We start from the raw sequence: 22333 nt of genomic DNA on the forward strand, positions 1-22333 counted from the left end.
TTCTTTTTATTTTTAAATATATATTTCTATATTATATTATATTAAAATAAAATAATATTATATTAAAATAAAATAATATATTAAAATTAAATTATATTATATTAAAATAAAATAAAATAATATTATATTATAATAAAATAAACTAAAATAATATATTATATTAAAATAAAATAAAATAATACTATATTAAAATAAAATTATATTATATTAAAATAAAATAAAATAATATTATATTATAATAAAATAAACTAAAATAATATATTATATTAAAATAAAATAATACTGTATATCTGTATATATTTTTGTAAAATACATATCTTTAGGAATATATACACGTATACTGTACACTGTCTATTCACCAATCAGTTGCTGTCTAGGCCATGGGATACACATTGTGGACATATATAAGATGCCAATATCAGAAGGCAGAAGCAGTACATATTAAAACTAAACTAGAATGACCTTTCAATTAATCACTGCCATTAAAGGGACAGTATACTGTAAAATAGTTTTTCCCTTAATGTGTTTACAATTGTTTTTTTACCAACTGCAGAGTAAAAAATGTATGAAAATTAGCTTTTTAATGTTTATTTGTGTATATTAAAGCTCTGATTTTGTGTTTTGAAACCACAGCCTAATAAAATAGGTTGAGCTTGTAGGTATAATCAGATCTCATTACTGTATCACATTGTGCACATATACCTGCTTCTTTATCTTATATCTGTCCTTAAAACAATCACCAATACTTTGAGAGAACAATGGAAAATCAACATTTTATTACCTTATCTCTGCTTTATCACACTGGGAGTGTAATTTCTTCTGCTGGCTGTGTTTACAAAGCTTCAAAGGAATTTGTGTAGGTATAGGGGCGTGGTACACTTAAGGGATGTGATTCAATTTTTTCAGATTTTTAAATAATATTAAATATTTTCCAATTATTGCTTTATGATATAGATATTACTAGGTCCATATAACCAATGTTTGCAGGTGTAAAGAAAACAAAATTAATAAAAATATAGTGGTGTGTGGAGAAGGTATTTGAACCATATAAAAGTGGTGCCTTTTGTGATACTGATTTTTCTTTTCAATGTGTAAGTAGAAAAAATAGTATAATTAACAGTACGTGTATAATTTTATTTTATTGTTTATAGCAGCATTTAGCCTTATAAAGAAACTCGGTGATTTAAAGGGGTAGTGTTTCTAGTCCATTAGAGTGCGCTAATTGTGTAAATCTTCTATATTTTAAAGATTTTTTGTGAAAACAAGTTTGGTGATAATAGTGTTAATTTCCTATAAAAAACTTTTTGTGTAAGTGTAGGTGTAGTGTTAGGTGACTGATTTGTTGATAGGATTATGTCAAGAAACAGTAGACAAAAATAATAAATGACTTTAACTGGTAAAATTAAATCAACACGAAATTTATTTAAAAAATTATTATTAAAAATTTCTTATATTTGGTAATTACCACTAGATGTCAAAATTTCTCTGGGACGTCTCCCAGATGCAATATGAATATTCAGATGACCATATAAAAAAGCTCAATATGTGTCAAAATTGCTATATAAAAAATTGTTAAACACAAAGTCAAAATTAAAAAAGGGTCCGTTTTAAAAAAAAACTTGAAATAGGGTTCCAAATATCTATTTGTATTATTTGATGAATTCAAAACAGGTTGTTATATCATTTCCTTCTTATACTTTACTCAACACCGCTCTTAGTGCTATGCATGCGGCAAGAAAAACAGAGAAGTAACTATGTATGTCCAAAAGCAAGGCCAAACTTTTAGCTGTTACAAACACTCTTGCTTGGAGCTTTTTCAATGTATAATCCAAGACAGTTAAGCTTTCATGTACCGCTCTTAGTGCTGTGCATGCGGTAACTCCAGCGCCTTATTATATCCTTCAAAAAGGTTAGGATTATTTTACATTCACCTTTCCAATGTGGTTATCAACTTTGTTTTACTCACAGTTCTTAGTGTTATGGCAGACCGCACTGTTCTGGCCGCTTACTGCTTCTCCATGTTGTTCTTTCACTCCGTTGTCCGTTCTCGGCGTCTGACGTCACACTCCTTCGTGGGAGGTCGCCTTGCAGTGGCAGTGGGATCGCTATTATGTATACTGTCACTTTGTATTGAGAATTACAACTGCACTTAGTGCTATGCACGCAGTTAATAGAAAAGGTCCTTTATAGTTCCCCAATTGGTGGTGGAATAGAAATATAAAAATAATAACCCGGGTTATTTTTAATGATCGATATGTCAAATGAGATATGAATGTAAGTTCATAGATAAAAGAAAGGTCACACAGCTCAACGCGTTTCGCTCTTACCAGAGCTTTATCAGGATCCTGATAAAGCTCTGGTAAGAGCGAAACGCGTCGAGCTGTGTGACCTTTCTTTTATCTATGAACTTACATTCATATCTCATTTGACATATCGATCATTAAAAATAACCCGGGTTATTATTTTTATATTTCTATTCCACCACCAATTGGGGAACTATAAAGGACCTTTTCTATTAACTGCGTGCATAGCACTAAGTGCAGTTGTAATTCTCAATACAAAGTGACAGTATACATAATAGCGATCCCACTGCCACGGCAAGACGACCTCCCACGAAGGAGTGTGACGTCAGACGCCGAGAACGGACAACGGAGTGAAAGAACAACATGGAGAAGCAGTAAGCGGCCAGAACAGTGCGGTCTGCCATAACACTAAGAACTGTGAGTAAAACAAAGTTGATAACCACATTGGAAAGGTGAATGTAAAATAATCCTAACCTTTTTGAAGGATATAATAAGGCGCTGGAGTTACCGCATGCACAGCACTAAGAGCGGTACATGAAAGCTTAACTGTCTTGGATTATACATTGAAAAATCTCCAAGCAAGAGTGTTTGTAACAGCTAAAAGTTTGGCCTTGCTTTTGGACATACATAGTTACTTCTCTGTTTTTCTTGCCGCATGCATAGCACTAAGAGCGGTGTTGAGTAAAGTATAAGAAGGAAATGATATAACAACCTGTTTTGAATTAATCAAATAATACAAATAGATATTTGGAACCCTATTTCAAGTTTTTTTTTAAAACGGACCCTTTTTTAATTTTGACTTTGTGTTTAACAATTTTTTATATAGAAATTTTGACACATATTGAGCTTTTTTATATGGTCATCTGAATATTCATATTGCATCTGGGAGACGTCCCAGAGAAATTTTGACATCTAGTGGTAATTACCAAATATAAGAAATTTTTAATAATAATTTTTTAAATAAATTTCGTGTTGATTTAATTTTACCAGTTAAAGTCATTTATTATTTTTGTCTACTGTTTCTTGACATAATCCTATCAACAAATCAGTCACCTAACACTACACCTACACTTACACAAAAAGTTTTTTATAGGAAATTAACACTATTATCACCAAACTTGTTTTCACAAAAAATCTTTAAAATATAGAAGATTTACACAATTAGCACACTCTAATGGACTAGAAACACTACCCCTTTAAATCACCGAGTTTCTTTATAAGGCTAAATGCTGCTATAAACAATAAAATAAAATTATACACGTACTGTTAATTATACTATTTTTTCTACTTACACATTGAAAAGAAAAATCAGTATCACAAAAGGCACCACTTTTATATGGTTCAAATACCTTCTCCACACACCACTATATTTTTATTAATTTTGTTTTCTTTACACCTGCAAACATTGGTTATATGGACCTAGTAATATCTATATCATAAAGCAATAATTGGAAAATATTTAATATTATTTAAAAATCCGAAAAAATTGAATCACATCCCTTAAGTGTACCACGCCCCTATACCTACACAAATTCCTTTGAATATTTTACATATATATAAGTTGGAAGGAGCTTATATAGATAGGGAGTTTGGGATTCTACAGTTCCAGCGCTCTATTCATTCTAAACTAAAAAAAGTGTTTACAAAGCTTATCTATAGCTGGTACGCGCGGCCACAAACTTTCAGAATAGGTGGGGATACCACATGCTAAATTAACGATTTCAAATGCCAATATAAGGGTAAAGGAGCTACTTGTAAACAATTAAATACACTCCAGCAGGTAAAGTGGATCATTGGGAACAAATTAAAGGGGAGAAAATTTTTGAGTAAACTGTCCCTTTAATTGTGAAAGGGGTCTCTTGAAACAGTTGATTAAGCACAATAATAACTGCTACCTTAATAACAGTAGCATACATTCCCGTCAAGATAGGGTAATTTACTAAAACAGTAATTATTAAATTTGTTTCTAGCTAGCTGTTGAGTTAGCTACTACTATAACTGTTTAATAATTTCTATTTTTCTGATAGATGGGTTAAAAGCTAAGGAGGACGCCTTTGAGAGCATAGCTAACTAACTCTAAGATGTGTGTGACTACATGAGTGGAATCATAAGCTAATCCTACATTTTTTGCTAACTATCTCTACATCTAATTGACTTTTAGAGACCAGACACGCTACACCAAGTCCACTAGCCCAATCTTTATTAAGTTTTAACCTTTGGGTGCTATAGATTAGAGGCTGCTAATTATTGAAATTTGGTAGTGACTTTTCCCACTTTTCACTAGCCCTCTATACCACTCATTTTTACTTGTGTGATTATCAGTGGGGGAATGCTGGCTTAATTAGGATCACCTGAAGTACTATTCAGAGGTTATTAGACCCTAAATTTAATATCCTTATCAGCATCTCCTATTAGTAACGTCTGTTTAAGCATATTTGTTAATAAAGTGTAATTTTATTTCATTTGCTATTTGATAAATTCAGTGTATAATTCTACACTTGACTTAAATGTCACAAACCCCCTTTTGGTTCTCTAACCTTACTATATAAACACAATCTTAAAAGGAAACAAATCTTGTTTATCAAGTAAAATTTAAAAATGACTGAAATTACAGATCCAACATTTCATCATTCTACCCAGTAGATATTGTCACTTTTATTTCTGACATAATATTAAATAGATACCTCCCCTTATAGATTTTTTTTTAATTGAAGTTTGTTAATAAATAACCAGACCTCTTTACCTGCAGCCTATGGGTTATATGCCCTCCTTAGATTAGACCTATTGCATATACTTGTTATACATTATATGCCAAAATCAGACACCAGGTCAGACCAAATCAGTTTAGTCTCCAGTTTAGTTTTTTTTGTAACATGAATTTTACTGAAGACAGATAAAGTGTCATACTTATTTGAGACAGTACAATGCCCTGCAGTATATCAAAACCTTATTGTTACAGTCCAATGCTTTCTAAATAGCAAAATAGCAAAATGTTTCTAATGGGGTTTTCTTTCCCAGAAAGAAAAAAGATGTTTTTTTGACCTATTGCAAAAATTGTTGGAACTAATTATGTTCTTATATATCTTGCTTTTTCTTTAAACTTGGAGCATTTAGTAAAGTGGCATTGCCGCAATGTATTTTTTCCAAACTTATGCACATAAAAATAAAGTGCAGCTGGGTATCATATTGCACAATCACCAGGTTCTCTGAGAATAATGACACAAATCAATAACACTGTCTGGAAAAAGCTTAGAATAAAATATTACAAGTGGGTACAAACATCACCCAGAAGGAGTTTTTGTCCCTGATTAAATATGGCTGCCTCAGCTATCTTCAATGCAATGACAGATGATGAGTGCGAGTTTTGGCTTCTGTTGCATATTCTGCTGTAGGTTACTCGGGTTGCACTAAGACACATGTTGATCTGCTGAGGAATGCAGCACTGTCTGTTACATTGTGCTGCCCTCTTAAGGCTTTTTTATGCTGAGTAAAGTGTGAAAACACAAATGGTTTGAATTTCAGATTCCTATGGGAAGCAGCCAGATATCATTAGCTTAAAAATATATTTTTAGATTAAATATAATTGCTGAATTACCTATACAAATGATTCAGGTAATAGTTTTCTAATATAATTGTGTTGTGTTATTTTTCTGACATATGAAGCAGGCTTATTCCTCAATGTCATTTTCCTATTGTCATCCAAACATTTGTTTTTAGTGTGGTATTATCAGTTTTTAAATAACTGTTCCAATAACATGATTACAATCTATAGTGTAAGGCATCCCTTCATTCTAAAATGTTTTATTTTTCTACCATTCAATATCTCTGCACAATTTTAAATTTTTTAATTATAAGGATTACATATTTCATAATAAAAATTAACAATAGAACTATATACTCACTGTACATTTTGTTTAAATGCTAGCAACACTATGCACATAAGATAGAATATAATCACAAAGTAAAACTATTTTTGTTATAATGTAAATGACTCATGCAAACGAAAGAAAAGCAATTCATCATTTAAAAACTATTTTATTTGCATGAAAAATGATTAAGTAGGCAGATATTAAAATGTATCCTTAAAGGGACAGTAAAATCAGTATGAAACTTTTGTGATTCAGATAAAGCATGCAATTTTAAACATCTTCCCAATTTACTTTAAAGGGACAGTCAACACCAAAATTGTTATTGTTTAAAAAGATAAAGCCTTTACTACCCATTCCCCAGCTTTGCACAACCAACATTGTTATATTAATATACTATAACATTTAAACCTATAAATGTCTGCCTGTTTCTAAGCCACTAAATACAGCCTCTTATGGCATGCTTTTTTATTAGCTCTTCACAACAGGAGAGTGCTAGTTCATGTGAGCCATATAGATAACATTGATAGATAACATTGTGCTCACACCCTTGGGTTTTGGCAGACACTGCACTAACTGGGTAAAATGGAAGTCAATAGATAATAAATAATATGTCATGTGATAAAGGGGGCTGTCAGAAGATCCTTAGATACAAGGTAATCACATAGGTAAAAAGTATATTAATATAACAGTGTTGGTTGTGCAAAACTGGGAGATGGGTAATAAAGGGATTAACTATATTTTGAAACAATACAACATTTTGAGTTGATTGTCCCTTTAGCTAATTTGCTTTGTCCGCTTGGTATAAAAAACATACTAAGGTAAGCTCAAGAGCAGCAATGTACTACTGGGAGCTAGCTACTACTTGGTAGCTGCTCATATAAAGAACATAAATGACAGAGAACTCAAAAAACTATGAGTTGACAATAATATGGAGAAAAAATAACGTGAGTTACTTCCCTTATTGCCATGGCACAGTCTCTCCCAAGAACCATCTACAAAGTGTTTTCAATAGATGAGGCACAGCTCCAAGTTTGGGGATCTGTGATTTGATGTAGCATCACGGAGTACTCCAAAGAAATGGTTCCTTGTAATTAGCACTGTGGAGAAACTTAGGAGAGTGTAGTATGTCAGAAAAGAAAAAAACGTATTTGCGCTAGTGTAGACACACAGCTACAGCATATATCCAACAAGTTTAACTAATGTACAATTAAGACTTAGGATAAAAAATTGAGACTAAGGATAAAAAATTGATGAAAGGTATTATTTAAAAAACATAGACAGGTAGCCCTCAGTTTACGCCGGGGTTAGGTTCCAGAAGGAATGGTTGTAAATCGAAACCGTTGTAAATTGAAACCCAGTTTATAATGTAAGTCAATGGGAAGTGAAGGAGTTAGGTTCCAGGCCCCTCTCAAAACTGACATAAGTAACACCTAATACATTATTTTTAAAGCTTTGAAATGAAGACTTTAAATGCTAAACAGCATTATAAACCTAATAAAATAATCACACAACATAGAATATATAATTAAACTAAGTTAAATAAACAAAAACATTTGCTAAACAGCATTATAAACCTAATAAAATAATCACACAACACAGACTTCACTTGCATTTTTCTGCAAACAGTTCTTTCTATGCATTCCAATCTGGACTGATTTATAGACAGGAAGATCTTGTTCCTTTGAAAGCTGCTCGATAGCTCAGGTCTGGTTAAACTGATTAATTTCAGTTTGCTTGGCTTTGCTGCAACACAAGCAGACAGCTCCACCTACTGGCTATTTTAATCAATGCACTGCTTCTCAATGCTTTTCAATAGCAGTCACATGACTGGAAAAAAAAAGTTGTTATTCTGAAACAGTGCAAATTGAACCATTGTAAACCAGGGGCCACCTATACTGCCTATGAAATTGAATACTATAAATAAAAGCACTATATAAGAATGTTACTAAAATTAATAATTAAAAATATATTGTATAATTTAATGTACTAATGAATTAGTATAACCAAATAAACAAATTCAACAAACAATAATTCATATTAAAAATGGGTATCCCAACCACATAACGTTAGACATAAAACATAAAATATACAACAAATAAGACAAAAAAATCAGACCTTATTGTTAAAATGTGAAAGGAAGAAGCAGAGAAAAGGAAAGTGGAAACCCAATATGTGCACTAATACAAAACAAACAAATAATAAAAACTAAAATGGGACTCGTACAAAAAAGTCACTAGAGAAATATCAACACAGCAGCAAATGAAATGTAATAAAAAACAGAATTTATGCTTACCTGATAAATTACTTTCTCCAACGGTGTGTCCGGTCCATGGCGTCATCCATTACTTGTGGGAAATATTCTCCCCCACAGGGAAAGGCAAGGAGAGCACACAGCAAGAGCTGTCCATATAGCTCCCCCTCTGGCTCCGCCCCCCAGTCATTCGACCGACGGTTAGGAGAAAAAGGAGAAACTATAGGGTGCCGTGGTGACTGTAGTGTATAAAGAAAAAATTTTCAACCTGATTAAAAAACCAGGGCGGGCCGTGGACCGGACACACCGTTGGAGAAAGTAATTTATCAGGTAAGCATAAATTCTGTTTTCTCCAACATTGGTGTGTCCGGTCCACGGCGTCATCCATTACTTGTGGGAACCAATACCAAAGCTTTAGGACACGGATGAAGGGAGGGAGCAAATCAGGTTACCTAAACGGAAGGCACCACGGCTTGCAAAACCTTTCTCCCAAAAATAGCCTCCGAAGAAGCAAAAGTATCAAATTTGTAGAATTTGGCAAAAGTGTGCAGAGAAGACCAAGTTGCTGCCTTACATATCTGGTCAACAGAAGCCTCGTTCTTGTAGGCCCATGTGGAAGCCACAGCCCTAGTAGAGTGAGCTGTGATACGGTCAGGAGGCTGCCGTCCGGCAGTCTCATAAGCCAAGCGGATAATGCTTTTCAGCCAGAAAGAGAGAGAGGTAGCAGTAGCTTTTTGACCTCTCCTCTTACCAGAGTAAACGACAAACAAAGATGAGGTTTGTCTAAAATCTTTTGTTGCTTCTAAATAGAACTTTAAAGCACGAACAACATCTAAATTGTGTAATAAACGTTCCTTCTTTGAAACTGGATTCGGACACAAAGAAGGAACAACTATTTCCTGGTTGATGTTCTTGTTGGAAACAACTTTTGGAAGAAAACCAGGCTTAGTACGCAAAACAACCTTATCTGAATGAAAAACCAGATATGGTGGATTACACTGCAAAGCAGATAATTCAGAAACTCTTCTAGCAGAAGAAATAGCAACCAAAAACAGAACTTTCCAAGATAATAACTTAATATCTATGGAATGTAAAGGTTCAAACGGAACCCCTTGAAGAACTGAAAGAACTAAATTTAGACTCCAAGGAGGAGTCATGGGTCTGTAAACAGGCTTGATTCTAACCAAAGCCTGAACAAAATCTTGTACATCTGGCAAAGCTGCCAGTCGTTTGTGCAACAAGACGGACAATGCAGAAATCTGTCCTTTTAGAGAACTAGCTGACAACCCTTTATCCAAACCTTCTTGGAGAAAGGAGAGAATCTTTGGAATTTTAATCTTACTCCAGGATTCACACCAACAGATATATCTTTTCCATATTTTATGGTAAATCTTTCTAGTCACAGGTTTTCTGGCTTGGACCAGAGTATCTATCACAGAATTTGAAAAGCCACGCTTGGATAAAATCAAGCGTTCAATTTCCAAGCAGTCAGCTGCAGAGAAACTAGATTTGGATGTTCGAATGGACCTTGTACTAGAAGATCCTGTCTCAAAGGTAGCTTCCATGGTGGAGCCGATGACATATTCACCAGAGCTATCAGAATCACTGAGGCCTTCTCCTGTTTGATCCTGGCTATGAGCCTGGGAAGGAGAGGAAACGGTGGAAACACATATGCTAGGTTGAACGACCAAGGCGCCACTAATGCATCCACTAGAGTCGCCTTGGGATCCCTGGATCTGGACCCGTAGCAAGGTATCTTGAAGTTCTGACGGGACACCATTAAATCCATGTCTGGAATGCCCCATAATTGGGTTAACTGAGCAAAGACCTCCGGATGGAGTTCCCACTCCCCCGGATGGAAAGTCTGACGACTCAAATAGTCTGCCTCCCAGTTGTCTACTCCTGGGATGTGAATAGTAGATAGATGGCAGGAGTGATTCTCTGCCCATTGGATTATCTTGGTTACTTCCTTCATCTTTGTTCCCCCCTGATGATTGATGTACGCAACAGTTGTTATGTTGTCCGACTGAAATCTTATGAACCTGGCTTCAGCTAGCTGAGGCCAAGCCAGGAGCGCATTGAATATAGCTCTTAGTTCCAAAATGTTTATCGGGAGAAGTGACTCTTCCCGCGACCATAGGCCCTGAGCTTTCAGGGAGTCCCAGACCGCGCCCCACCCCAAGAGGCTGGCGTCGGTCGTGACGATGACCCACTCCGGTCTGCGGAAACTCATTCCCTGAGACAGGGGATCCTGGGTCAACCACCAGAGAAGTGAGTCCCTGGTTACCTGATCTACTTGAATTTGGGGAGACAAGTCTGTATAGTCCCCATTCCACTGATTGAGCATGCATAGCTGTAATGGTCTTAGATGAATTCGAGCAAAAGGAACCACATCCATTGCTGCGACCATTAGTCCTATTACTTCCATGCATTGAGCTATGGAGGGTTGAGGAATAGAATGAAGAACTCGACAAGCTTTTAGAAGCTTTGCCTTTCTGACTTCTGTGAGAAAGATCTTCATTTCCACAGAATCTATTATTGTTCCCAGAAAAGGAACCCTTGTGGACGGTGACAGTGAACTTTTTTCTATGTTCACCTTCCACCCGTGAGATCTGAGAAAGGCCAACACAATGTCTGTATGAGCCCTCGCTTTGGAAAGGGACGACGCTTGGATTAGGATGTCGTCTAGATAAGGTGCTACAGCGATGCCCCTCGGCCTTAGGACCGCTAGAAGGGACCCTAGCACCTTTGTGAAAATTCTGGGAGCGGTGGCTAAACCGAATGGAAGAGCCACAAACTGGTAATGTTTGTCCAGAAAGGCGAACCTCAGGAACTGATGATGAGATTTGTGGATTGGGATATGCAGATACGCATCCTTTAGATCCACGGTAGTCAAAAATTGACCCTGCTGGATTGTCGGTAAGATTGTCCGAATGGTTTCCATCTTGAAGGATGGAACTCTGAGGAACTTGTTTAATATCTTTAAATCCAGAATTGGCCTGAAAGTTCCCTCTTTTTTGGGAACCACAAACAGGTTTGAGTAAAAACCTAGACCTTGTTCCCCGGAGGGGACTGGGTTTATCACTCCCATCTTTGATAGGTCTCTTACACAATGTAAGAATGCCTGTTTCTTTATCTGGTCTGAAGTTAAGCGAGACAGGTGGAACCTTCCCTTTGGAGGAAGTCCCTTGAATTCTAACAGGTATCCCTTGGAAACTATCTCTAGTGCCCAGGGATCCAGAACATCTCTTGCCCAAGCCTGAGCGAAGAGAGATAGTCTGCCCCCTACCAGATCCGGTCCCGGATCGGGGGCTACCCCTTCATGCTGTCTTGGTAGCAGCAGCAGGTTTCTTGGTTTGTTTACCCTTGTTCCAGCCTTGCATGGGCTTCCAAGCGGGTTTGGGCTGGGCCGCGTTACCTTCTTGTCTAGCGGCAGTGGAGTTATTAGCCGGTCCGTTCCTGAAATTGCGAAAGGAACGAAAATTAGACTTGTTCTTAGCCTTAAAAGGCCTATACTGTGGGAGGGCATGGCCCTTACCCCCAGTGATGTCTGAAATAATTTCCTTCAATTCCGGCCCAAAAAGGGTCTTACCCTTGAAAGGAATATTCAGTAACTTAGTCTTGGACGACACATCTGCCGACCAGGATTTTAGCCAAAGCGCCCTCCGCGCTACTATAGCAAAACCTGAGTTTTTCGCCGCCAATTTCGTTATTTGAAAGGCGGCATCCAATATAAAGGAATTAGCTAACTTTAATGCGTGAATTCTGTCCATGACTTCTTCATAGGAAGTCTCTTTCTGGAGCGATCTTTCTAGTTCTTCGAACCAAAAGGACGCCGCTGAAGTGACAGTAATAACACACGTAGCTGGTTGAAGGATGAACCCTTGCTGAACAAAAATCTTTTTAAGCAATCCTTCCAATTTTTTATCCATAGGATCTTTGAAAGCGCAGCTGTCCTCTATAGGAATAGTTGTGCGCTTCGCTAGTGTTGAAACAGCTCCCTCAACCTTCTGGACCATTTGCCATGCGTCCCTTCTAGGGTCTACTATGGGAAACATTTTCTTAAATATAGGAGGTGGGGCAAAGGGTACACCTGGCTTCTCCCACTCCTTTTCCACTATGTTCGCTACCCTCTTAGGTATTGGAAAAGCGTCGTCGTGCACTAGGACCTCTAAAAATTTGTCCAATTTGCACAACTTCTCTGGTACTACCATGGAATCACAGTCATCCAGAGTAGCTAGAATTATCCACTACTACTGATAATTGTTGCATAGAAATAAGCACTGGCGCGCTAGGTGTCGCCTGCGCGGGCAAAGCTGGTGTAGACACAGAAGGAGAGGATGTAGAGCTATCCCCACTACCTTCATTAGATAAATCATCTTGGGCAACATTATGAAAAATAACAGAGCTGTCCTGATTTTGTTTGGACGCTATGGCGCAATTATCACAAACACTCGAAGGGGGAACCACATTTGTCTCTATACACACAGAACATAGGTTATCTGATGGAACAGACATGTTAAACAGATTTAGGCAGGCAAACAATGCAATAAAAACGATTTTAAACAAAAACGTTACTGTCTCTTTAAATAATAAAATGACACATTTATTTCTGAATCTTCAAAAAACTATGAAGGCAATATCCGATTTGCAAACCAGAGCTAATTGTTGGATTTAACCGTTTTTATACACTACAATCCCTGCTACAGCCTTGTTGCAGCTTTTTACCTTCCTTAGGGGTCACCATTCACAGAAAAAAGCCTTTTCGAGTCACTTTCTGAACCACAGGACCCTCTCACATGAATCTGCATGCATTGCCTTGTAAATCAACTGTGCAGCTGAAGCACCAAAATGAGGCTTCCTCCCTCAGCACACTAGAGTGAAGGGGCCTTCCTGACTAGATTTAGGTGTCTAAAACAAGCCAGATCAATAAAAAACGTTCCCCAGTGTATGTGAGCTTATAAAATATTTCAAATGGTATCATATTGTAATAAAAACCAATCGATTTTGCCCCTAACAGTGTCTACCAGCATAAAAAACAAAAAGGGGAAGCCTGTTATCTTTTTTGCTGAGGTGAAAGAAAAATGGCTTAGCTTTTCCCCTGAGGGGAAATATGACTGTCATCTAGCATTAGCCTGTGTTGTTAGAAGGAGACCAGTCATACCTGAAGCAGATGAGTCTGCAAACTGTTACCCCCAACTGAAGTTCTCTTGTTTCAACAGTCCTGCGTGATAACAGTAATGGATTTTAGTTACTGTCTGCTAAAATCATAGCCCTCTTAAACAGAAATCTTCATCACTTTTCTGTTATAGAGTAAATAGTACAAGCCAGCACTATTTTAAAATAACAAACTCTTGATAGAAGAATAAAAAACTACAACTAACACCACAAACTCCTCGCCATCCCCGTGGTAGATGCTACTTGTTCAGAGCAGCAAGGAGAATGACTGGGGGGCGGAGCCAGAGGGGGAGCTATATGGACAGCTCTTGCTGTGTGCTCTCCTTGCCTTTCCCTGTGGGGGAGAATATTTCCCACAAGTAATGGATGACGCCGTGGACCGGACACACCAATGTTGGAGAAATAGCACTTAAAATATATAGAGCAAATGTAGGTTAACGCTGAAAGCAAATGCCCACAAATAACATAGAAAACTGCAATGCAATTGCAGAACACAGAACTTGAATGAGATTGTAGTATACAAAAGTCCTCCAAAAAATTTTTTTAAAAAATAGCGTCTTAATCTTTAAGGGAGCTTAGATGTTCTGGACATTTCAATCCTCTCTCGAAAGTAAAGTCGCTCCAGAATAAGCAGTTTGCAATATGAGTGCTGTTTGCACAATGCAATATGGATGCTGTGTATACATTGTCCTAGTATAAAACTCTGCTATCCGCTCTCACTGTAGTCCTCTCGCTGAAGTGCACGCCGTCTGTGGGATCGGAAAAATTCAACTGTTTCAGCCTTTTCCGGCTTCTGCTTTTTGGAGCCGGTAGTGGAGTTTCGTGTGTCTGAATGCTCAGACTACAGTGGCCTGCATCCACCAATACATCCACCAATACAGAAGCAACGCGTTTCAAAATAGTCTTTGTCAAGCTTCTCACTTTTCTGGCTCCTTTTAGTAAAACATTTTTTACGGATTTTACTTACCTTATTTGCTAGCATATTTCCACACAATTTTAATTCCAGCACTGTATCCACCCCATTCTTCTTTTAGGAGTGTAGTATGTCAACCACAGGATCAAGTTGTTCAATGATCAGTCATTGTAAAGACACGAAATACAGCATCTTTGTGGAAAATATTGCACAAGCAAGCCTTATTTGCTCCGAAATAAAAATTACGTTTATTTGTTCATTTCAGCGGCTCATTCTGCCTTTTTCGAGAGCGTAAAAATCATAAAAAGCTGTACACTTCCACTACTATGGCGGTTTAAATTCACAAAGTTTGGCGCCATTAACTCTCCGGTGTTTCAAAGAATGCTGGTTAGTAGATTTACAATTTGTATAAAATCTAATAGAACACAAGAAAATCACATATAAAAACATTTATAAAACATTAAAAAACATCCTAAAATAACACAAAATATAACTCAGCACACCAAACAATGGACATTGACTTTGTTCATTAATATCCTCTTTTTTTGGGGATTACAAATTCAATATTGGAATTTCTATGGTTTTCAATTCCATTTTTTCTATCAAGATAACAGCATACTTTTTGATTCCCCTAGGGACGCCTGGGGTGTAATCGTTTTATATGTGTGTGTATGACTGATGTATGTTTGGAATAGCAGGAATTTTGAGTTTAGATCTCTCATTGTTTAGGCATATTAATAAAGTTTAGCCTTTTTTCATTGTTCGGTATGCTGAGTTATATTTTGTATTATTTAATTGAGTATTGATAGCGATACTAGACTCTTGCACCCGTTTGCTTATGATCTATTAAATTATTTATTGATCATATCATCTTTAAAGTAGTGCCGTTACTATATATATATATCTTTGAATCCTAAAATAACAGTATCAGTAAATGCATCTTAATAAACTTTCTTTTTAAAGCTTTTTAAACTTTCACTAAGTTTATCCAAAAGCAACATTTACTTTTTGATTGGATAAATTAAAAAAGTAAATGTTGCTGAATCAATCAATCAATCAATCAATCAATCAAAAAAACAAATGCTGTATATTGAGTTTTCTTTTCTCACTGGTTAAGTGGAACAACTATTGTTGCTGGGTAAAAACTCCTACAGCTGCAATGGTGAAAGGAAATCGGGCTTCACGATTCTGACAAGTAGTTTTTTAATAAGAAAAGCATTTTTTAAGGGATGGAAAGGTTAAACATGAAATATTTCTGTTTGACATATAAGCATTTTTGCAATATACTTCCTTTAGCAAAAAGCTTCTAGTAAAAGTAATTACGATTTTTTAGAGGTGTATGTACATATCCTGTGAAAGCCCATGCACCAATATTAAAACATCATGCGTGATCAGCAAGCTGGCAGTGATGTGTATTGCTTCTGAAGACATAATTTGTGTCATACAAGCCACTACTGACCCTTTGAGAAGGTGTGGTGTTTGAATCTTGGTTGGTACACAGGCTTTCAAAAGATATGCGTGTATGAAGCAGAAATATAATCATAACTGTTACTAGTACATGCCTATGTACTGTATAGACTGGCTGATATGGGCCCCACCCCAGCACTTGGCCCCTGGTGCCATGACACCTGCTGCACCAATGATTGTTCCGCTCCTGGATGCGTTTCTTTAAAGGATTGTGATTGGCCACAAGTACAGAATAAGCATACGAAATGCAGAAGTTGTTATCTGCCAAAAACAAGAGCAAAATTGTAGTGAACTCTTAAAGGGACAGTCTAGTTAAAATTAAACTTTCATTATTCAGATAGGACTTTCCAACTTTCCAATTTATTTTTATCATCAAGTTTGCTTTTTTATCTTGGTATTCTTAGTTGAAACTAAACCTAGACAGACTCATATGTTAATTTATAAACCCTTATAACATGCTTTTTAAATTGCTTTTCTACACAAAGAGACTGAAAGTACACATGGGCCATATAGATAACACTGTGTTCAGGCACAGGGGGTTATTTAAGATTTAGCACAAAACAATGCTAAATGCAAGTCAATAGATAATAAACAGTCACAGTCATGAGATTAGGGGGCTGGAAGAAGGTTCTTAGTTACAAGGTAATCACAGAGGTAAAAAGTACATTAATATAACTGTGTTGGTTATGCAAAACTGGGGAATGGGTAATAAAGGGATTATCTATCTTTCTCTTGTTAAGTGTATCCAGTCCACGGATCATCCATTACTTATGGGATATTAACTCCTCCCCAACAGGAAGTGCAAGAGGATTCACCCAGCAGAGCTGCTATATTGCTCCTCCCCTAACTGCCATTACCAGTCATTCTCTTGCACCCAACGAATAGATAGGATGTGTGAGAGGACTGTGGTATTATACTTAGTTTCATACCTTCAATCAAAAGTTTGTTATTTTATAATAGCACCGGAGTGTGTTATTCCTACTCTGGTAGAATTTGAAGAAGAATCTACCTGAGTTTTTCTATGATTTTAGCCGGAGTAGTTAAGATCATATTGCTGTTTCTCGGCCATCTGAGGAGAGGTAAACTTCAGATCAGGGGACAGCGGGCAGATTAATCTGCAAAGAGGTATGTAGCAGCTTATTATTTTCTGACAATGGAATTGATGAGAAAATTCTGCCATACCGATATAATGTAAACTCAGCCTTAAATGCAGTAGCAGCAACTGGTATCAGGCTGTCATGTATGTATATTTTACACTTCAGTATTCTGGGGAATGGCACTTCACTGGAATTATACTGTATGCATAAAACTTTAGCCTAATTTGCAGGGACTAGCAACAGGCTTTTTAATAACACTCAATTTATTAATGTTAAACGTTTTTTGCTGGCATGTAAAATCGTTTAATTTTCTGAGGTACTGGGTGAAAAAATGTTTTGGGCACTATTTTTTTCCACTTGGCAGTCGTTTTATTTAATTTATGACAGTTTACTGATCTCTCTCACTGTTAGCTATCAGGGTTAGTTATCCTTTGCTAATGGGAGCAATCCTTTGCTAAAATTGTGTTTTTTACAAAGATTTGATGCTATAACTTTTCAGTTTATTAATTTTCAACTGTCATAACTTTTTTCTGTGCTTCTTATAGGCACAGTACGTTTTCATATTATAGTAAATTACTTGAAAAGTATTTCCAAGTTGCTAGTTTATTTGCTAGTGTGTTAAACATGTCTGATTCAGAGGAAGATATCTGTGCTATATGTGCTAAAGCCAAAGTGGAGCCCAATAGAAATTTATGTACTAACTGTATTGATGCTACTTTAAATAAAAGTCAATCTGTACAAATTGAACATATTTCACCAAACAACGAGGGGAGAGTTATGCCGACTAACTCGCCTCACGTGTCAGTACCTGCATCTCCTGCTCGGGAGGTGCGTGATATTGTAGCGCCGAGTACATCTGGGCGGCCATTACAAATCACATTACAGGATATGGCTACTGTTATGACTGAAGTTTTGGCTAAATTACCAGAACTAAGAGGTAAGCGTGATCACTCTGGGGTGAGAACAGAGTGCGCTGATAATATTAGGGCCATGTCAGACACTGCGTCACAATTTGCAGAACATGAGGACGGAGAGCTTCATTCTGCGGGTGATGGTTCTGATCCAAACAAACTGGATTCAGATATTTCAAATTTTAAATTTAAGCTGGAAAACCTCCGTGTATTACTAGGGGAGGTGTTAGCGGCTCTGAATGATTGTAACACAGTTGCAATACCAGAGAAAATGTGTAGGTTGGATAAATATTTTGCGGTACCGGCGAGTACTGACGTTTTTCCTATACCTAAGAGACTTACTGAAATTGTTACTAAGGAGTGGGATAGACCCGGTGTGCCGTTCTCACCCCCTCCAATATTTAGAAAGATGTTTCCAATAGACGCCACCACACGGGACTTATGGCAAACGGTCCCTAAGGTGGAGGGAGCAGTTTCTACTTTAGCTAAGCGTACCACTATCCCGGTGGAGGATAGCTGTGCCTTTTCAGATCCAATGGATAAAAAGTTAGAGGGTTACCTTAAGAAAATGTTTGTTCAACAAGGTTTTATATTGCAACCTCTTGCATGCATTGCGCCTGTCACGGCTGCAGCAGCATTTTGGTTTGAGTCTCTGGAAGAGACACTTGAATCAGCTCCATTAGATGAGATTACACACAAGCTTAAAGCCCTTAAGTTAGCTAACTCATTTATTTCAGATGCCGTAGTACATTTAACTAAACTTACGGCTAAGAATTCCGGATTCGCCATTCAGGCACGCAGAGCACTGTGGCTAAAATCCTGGTCAGCTGACGTTACTTCTAAATCTAAATTGCTTAATATACCTTTCAAAGGGCAGACCTTATTCGGGCCCGGGTTGAAAGAAATTATCGCTGACATTACAGGAGGTAAAGGCCATGCCCTGCCTCAAGACAGAGCCAAACCTAAGGCTAGACAGTCTAATTTTCGTTCCTTTCGTAATTTCAAAGCAGGAGCAGCATCAACTTCCTCTGCACCAAAACAGGAAGGAGCTGTTGCTCGCTACAGACAAGGCTGGAGACCTAGCCAGTCCTGGAACAAGGGCAAGCAGGCCAGGAAACCTGCTGCTGCCCCTAAGACAGCATGAATCGAGGGCCCCCGATCCGGGAACGGATCTAGTGGGGGCAGACTTTCTCTCTTCGCCCAGGCTTGGGCAAGAGATGTCCAGGATCCCTGGGCGTTAGAGATCATATCTCAGGGATACCTTCTAGACTTCAAATTCTCTCCCCCAAGAGGGAGATTTCATCTGTCAAGGTTGTCAACAAACCAAATAAAGAAAGAGGCGTTTCTACGCTGCGTACAAGATCTTTTATTAATGGGAGTGATCCATCCGGTTCCGCGGTCGGAACAAGGACAAGGGTTTTACTCAAATCTGTTTGTGGTTCCCAAAAAAGAGGGAACTTTCAGGCCAATCTTGGATTTAAAGATCCTAAACAAATTCCTAAGAGTTCCATCGTTCAAAATGGAAACTATTCGGACAATTTTACCCATGATCCAAAAGGGTCAGTACATGACCACAGTGGATTTAAAGGATGCTTACCTTCACATACCGATTCACAAAGATCTTTACCGGTATCTAAGGTTTGCCTTTCTAGACAGGCATTACCAGTTTGTAGCTCTTCCATTCGGATTGGCTACGGCTCCGAGAATCTTCACAAAGGTTCTGGGTGCTCTTCTGGCGGTACTAAGACCGCGAGGAATTGCGGTAGCTCCATACCTAGACGACATTCTGATACAAGCTTCAAGCTTTCAAACTGCCAAGTCTCATACAGAGTTAGTACTGGCATTTCTAAGGTCGCATGGATGGAAAGTGAACGAAAAGAAGAGTTCTCTCTTTCCACTCACAAGAGTTCCCTTCTTGGGGACTCTTATAGATTCTGTAGAAATGAAGATTTACCTGACAGAAGACAGGTTAACAAAGCTTCAAAATGCATGCCGTGTCCTTCATTCCATTCAACACCCGTCAGTAGCTCAATGCATGGAGGTGATCGGCTTAATGGTAGCAGCAATGGACATAGTACCCTTTGCACGCCTACATCTCAGACCGCTGCAATTGTGCATGCTAAGTCAGTGGAATGGGGATTACTCAGACTTGTCCCCTACTCTGAATCTGGATCAAGAGACCAGAAATTCTCTTCTATGGTGGCTTTCTCGGCCACATCTGTCCAGGGGGATGCCATTCAGCAGGCCGGACTGGACAATTGTAACAACAGACGCCAGCCTACTAGGTTGGGGCGCTGTCTGGAATTCTCTGAAGGCTCAGGGACAATGGAATCAGGAGGAGAGTCTCCTACCAATAAACATTCTGGAATTGAGAGCAGTTCTCAATGCCCTTCTGGCTTGGCCCCAGTTAACAACTCGGGGGTTCATCAGGTTTCATTCGGACAACATCACGACTGTAGCTTACATCAACCATCAGGGAGGGACAAGAAGCTCCCTAGCAATGATGGAAGTATCAAAGATAATTCGCTGGGCAGAGTCTCACTCTTGCCACCTGTCAGCAATCCACATCCCGGGAGTGGAGAACTGGGAGGCGGATTTCTTAAGTCGTCAGACTTTTCATCCGGGGGAGTGGGAACTTCATCCGGAGGTCTTTGCCCAAATACTTCGACGTTGGGGCAAACCAGAGATAGATCTCATGGCGTCTCGACAGAACGCCAAGCTTCCTCGTTACGGGTCCAGATCCAGGGATCCGGGAGCGGTTCTGATAGATGCTTTGACAGCACCTTGGACCTTCGGGATGGCTTATGTGTTTCCACCCTTCCCGATGCTTCCTCGATTGATTGCCAGAATCAAACAGGAGAGAGCATCAGTGATTCTAATAGCGCCTGCATGGCCACGCAGGACTTGGTATGCAGATCTAGTGGACATGTCATCCTGTCCACCTTGGTCGCTACCTCTGAAACAGGACCTTCTGATCCAGGGTCCCTTCAAACATCAAAATCTAATTTCTCTGAAGCTGACTGCTTGGAAATTGAACGCTTGATTTTATCAAAACGTGGTTTTTCTGAGTCAGTTATTGATACCTTAATACAGGCTAGGAAGCCTGTTACCAGAAAGATTTACCATAAGATATGGCGCAAATACTTATATTGGTGCGAATCCAAGAGTTACTCATGGAGTAAGGTTAGGATTCCGAGGATATTGTCTTTTCTACAAGAAGGTTTAGAAAAGGGTTTATCCGCTAGTTCCTTAAAGGGACAGATTTCAGCTCTGTCCATTCTTTTACACAAACGTCTGTCAGAAGTTCCGGACGTTCAAGCTTTTTGTCAGGCTTTAGCTAGGATCAAGCCTGTGTTTAAAACTGTTGCTCCACCATGGAGTTTGAACTTAGTTCTTAATGTTTTACAGGGGGTTCCGTTTGAACCCCTTCATTCCATTGATATCAAGTTGTTATCTTGGAAAGTTCTGTTTTTAATGGCGATTTCCTCGGCTCGAAGAGTCTCTGAGTTATCTGCCTTACATTGTGATTCTCCTTATCTGATTTTTCATTCAGACAAGGTAGTTCTGCGTACTAAACCTGGGTTCCTACCTAAGGTGGTCACTAACAGGAATATCAATCAAGAGATTGTGGTTCCATCTTTGTGTCCTAATCCTTCTTCGAAAAAGGAACGTCTGCTACACAATCTAGATGTAGTCCGTGCCCTGAAATTTTATCTACAGGCAACTAAGGATTTTCGACAAACGTCTTCCCTGTTTGTCGTTTATTCTGGTCAGAGGAGAGGTCAAAAAGCTTCGGCTACCTCTCTCTCCTTTTGGCTTCGTAGCATAATACGGTTAGCCTATGAGACTGCTGGACAGCAGCCTCCTGAAAGAATTACAGCACATTCTACTAGAGCTGTGGCTTCCACTTGGGCCTTTAAGAATGAGGCTTCTGTTGAACAGACTTGCAAGGCTGCAACTTGGTCTTCTCTTCATACTTTTTCCAAATTTTACAAATTTGACACTTTTGCTTCTTCGGAGGCTGTTTTTGGGAGAAAGGTTCTTCAGGCAGTGGTTCCTTCCGTATAAAGAGCCTGCCTGTCCCTCCCGTCATCCGTGTACTTTAGCTTTGGTATTGGTATCCCATAAGTAATGGATGATCCGTGGACTGGATACACTTAACAAGAGAAAACATAATTTATGCTTACCTGATAAATTTATTTCTCTTGTGGTGTATCCAGTCCACGGCCCGCCCTGTCACTTTAAGGCAGGTAATTTTTCCATTAAACTACAGTCACCACTGCACCCTATGGTTTTCCTTTCTCTGCATGTTTTCGGTCGAATGACTGGTAATGGCAGTTAGGG

Source organism: Bombina bombina, chromosome 4 (assembly GCF_027579735.1).
Source record: "Bombina bombina isolate aBomBom1 chromosome 4, aBomBom1.pri, whole genome shotgun sequence".
Classification (NCBI taxonomy): domain Eukaryota; kingdom Metazoa; phylum Chordata; class Amphibia; order Anura; family Bombinatoridae; genus Bombina; species Bombina bombina.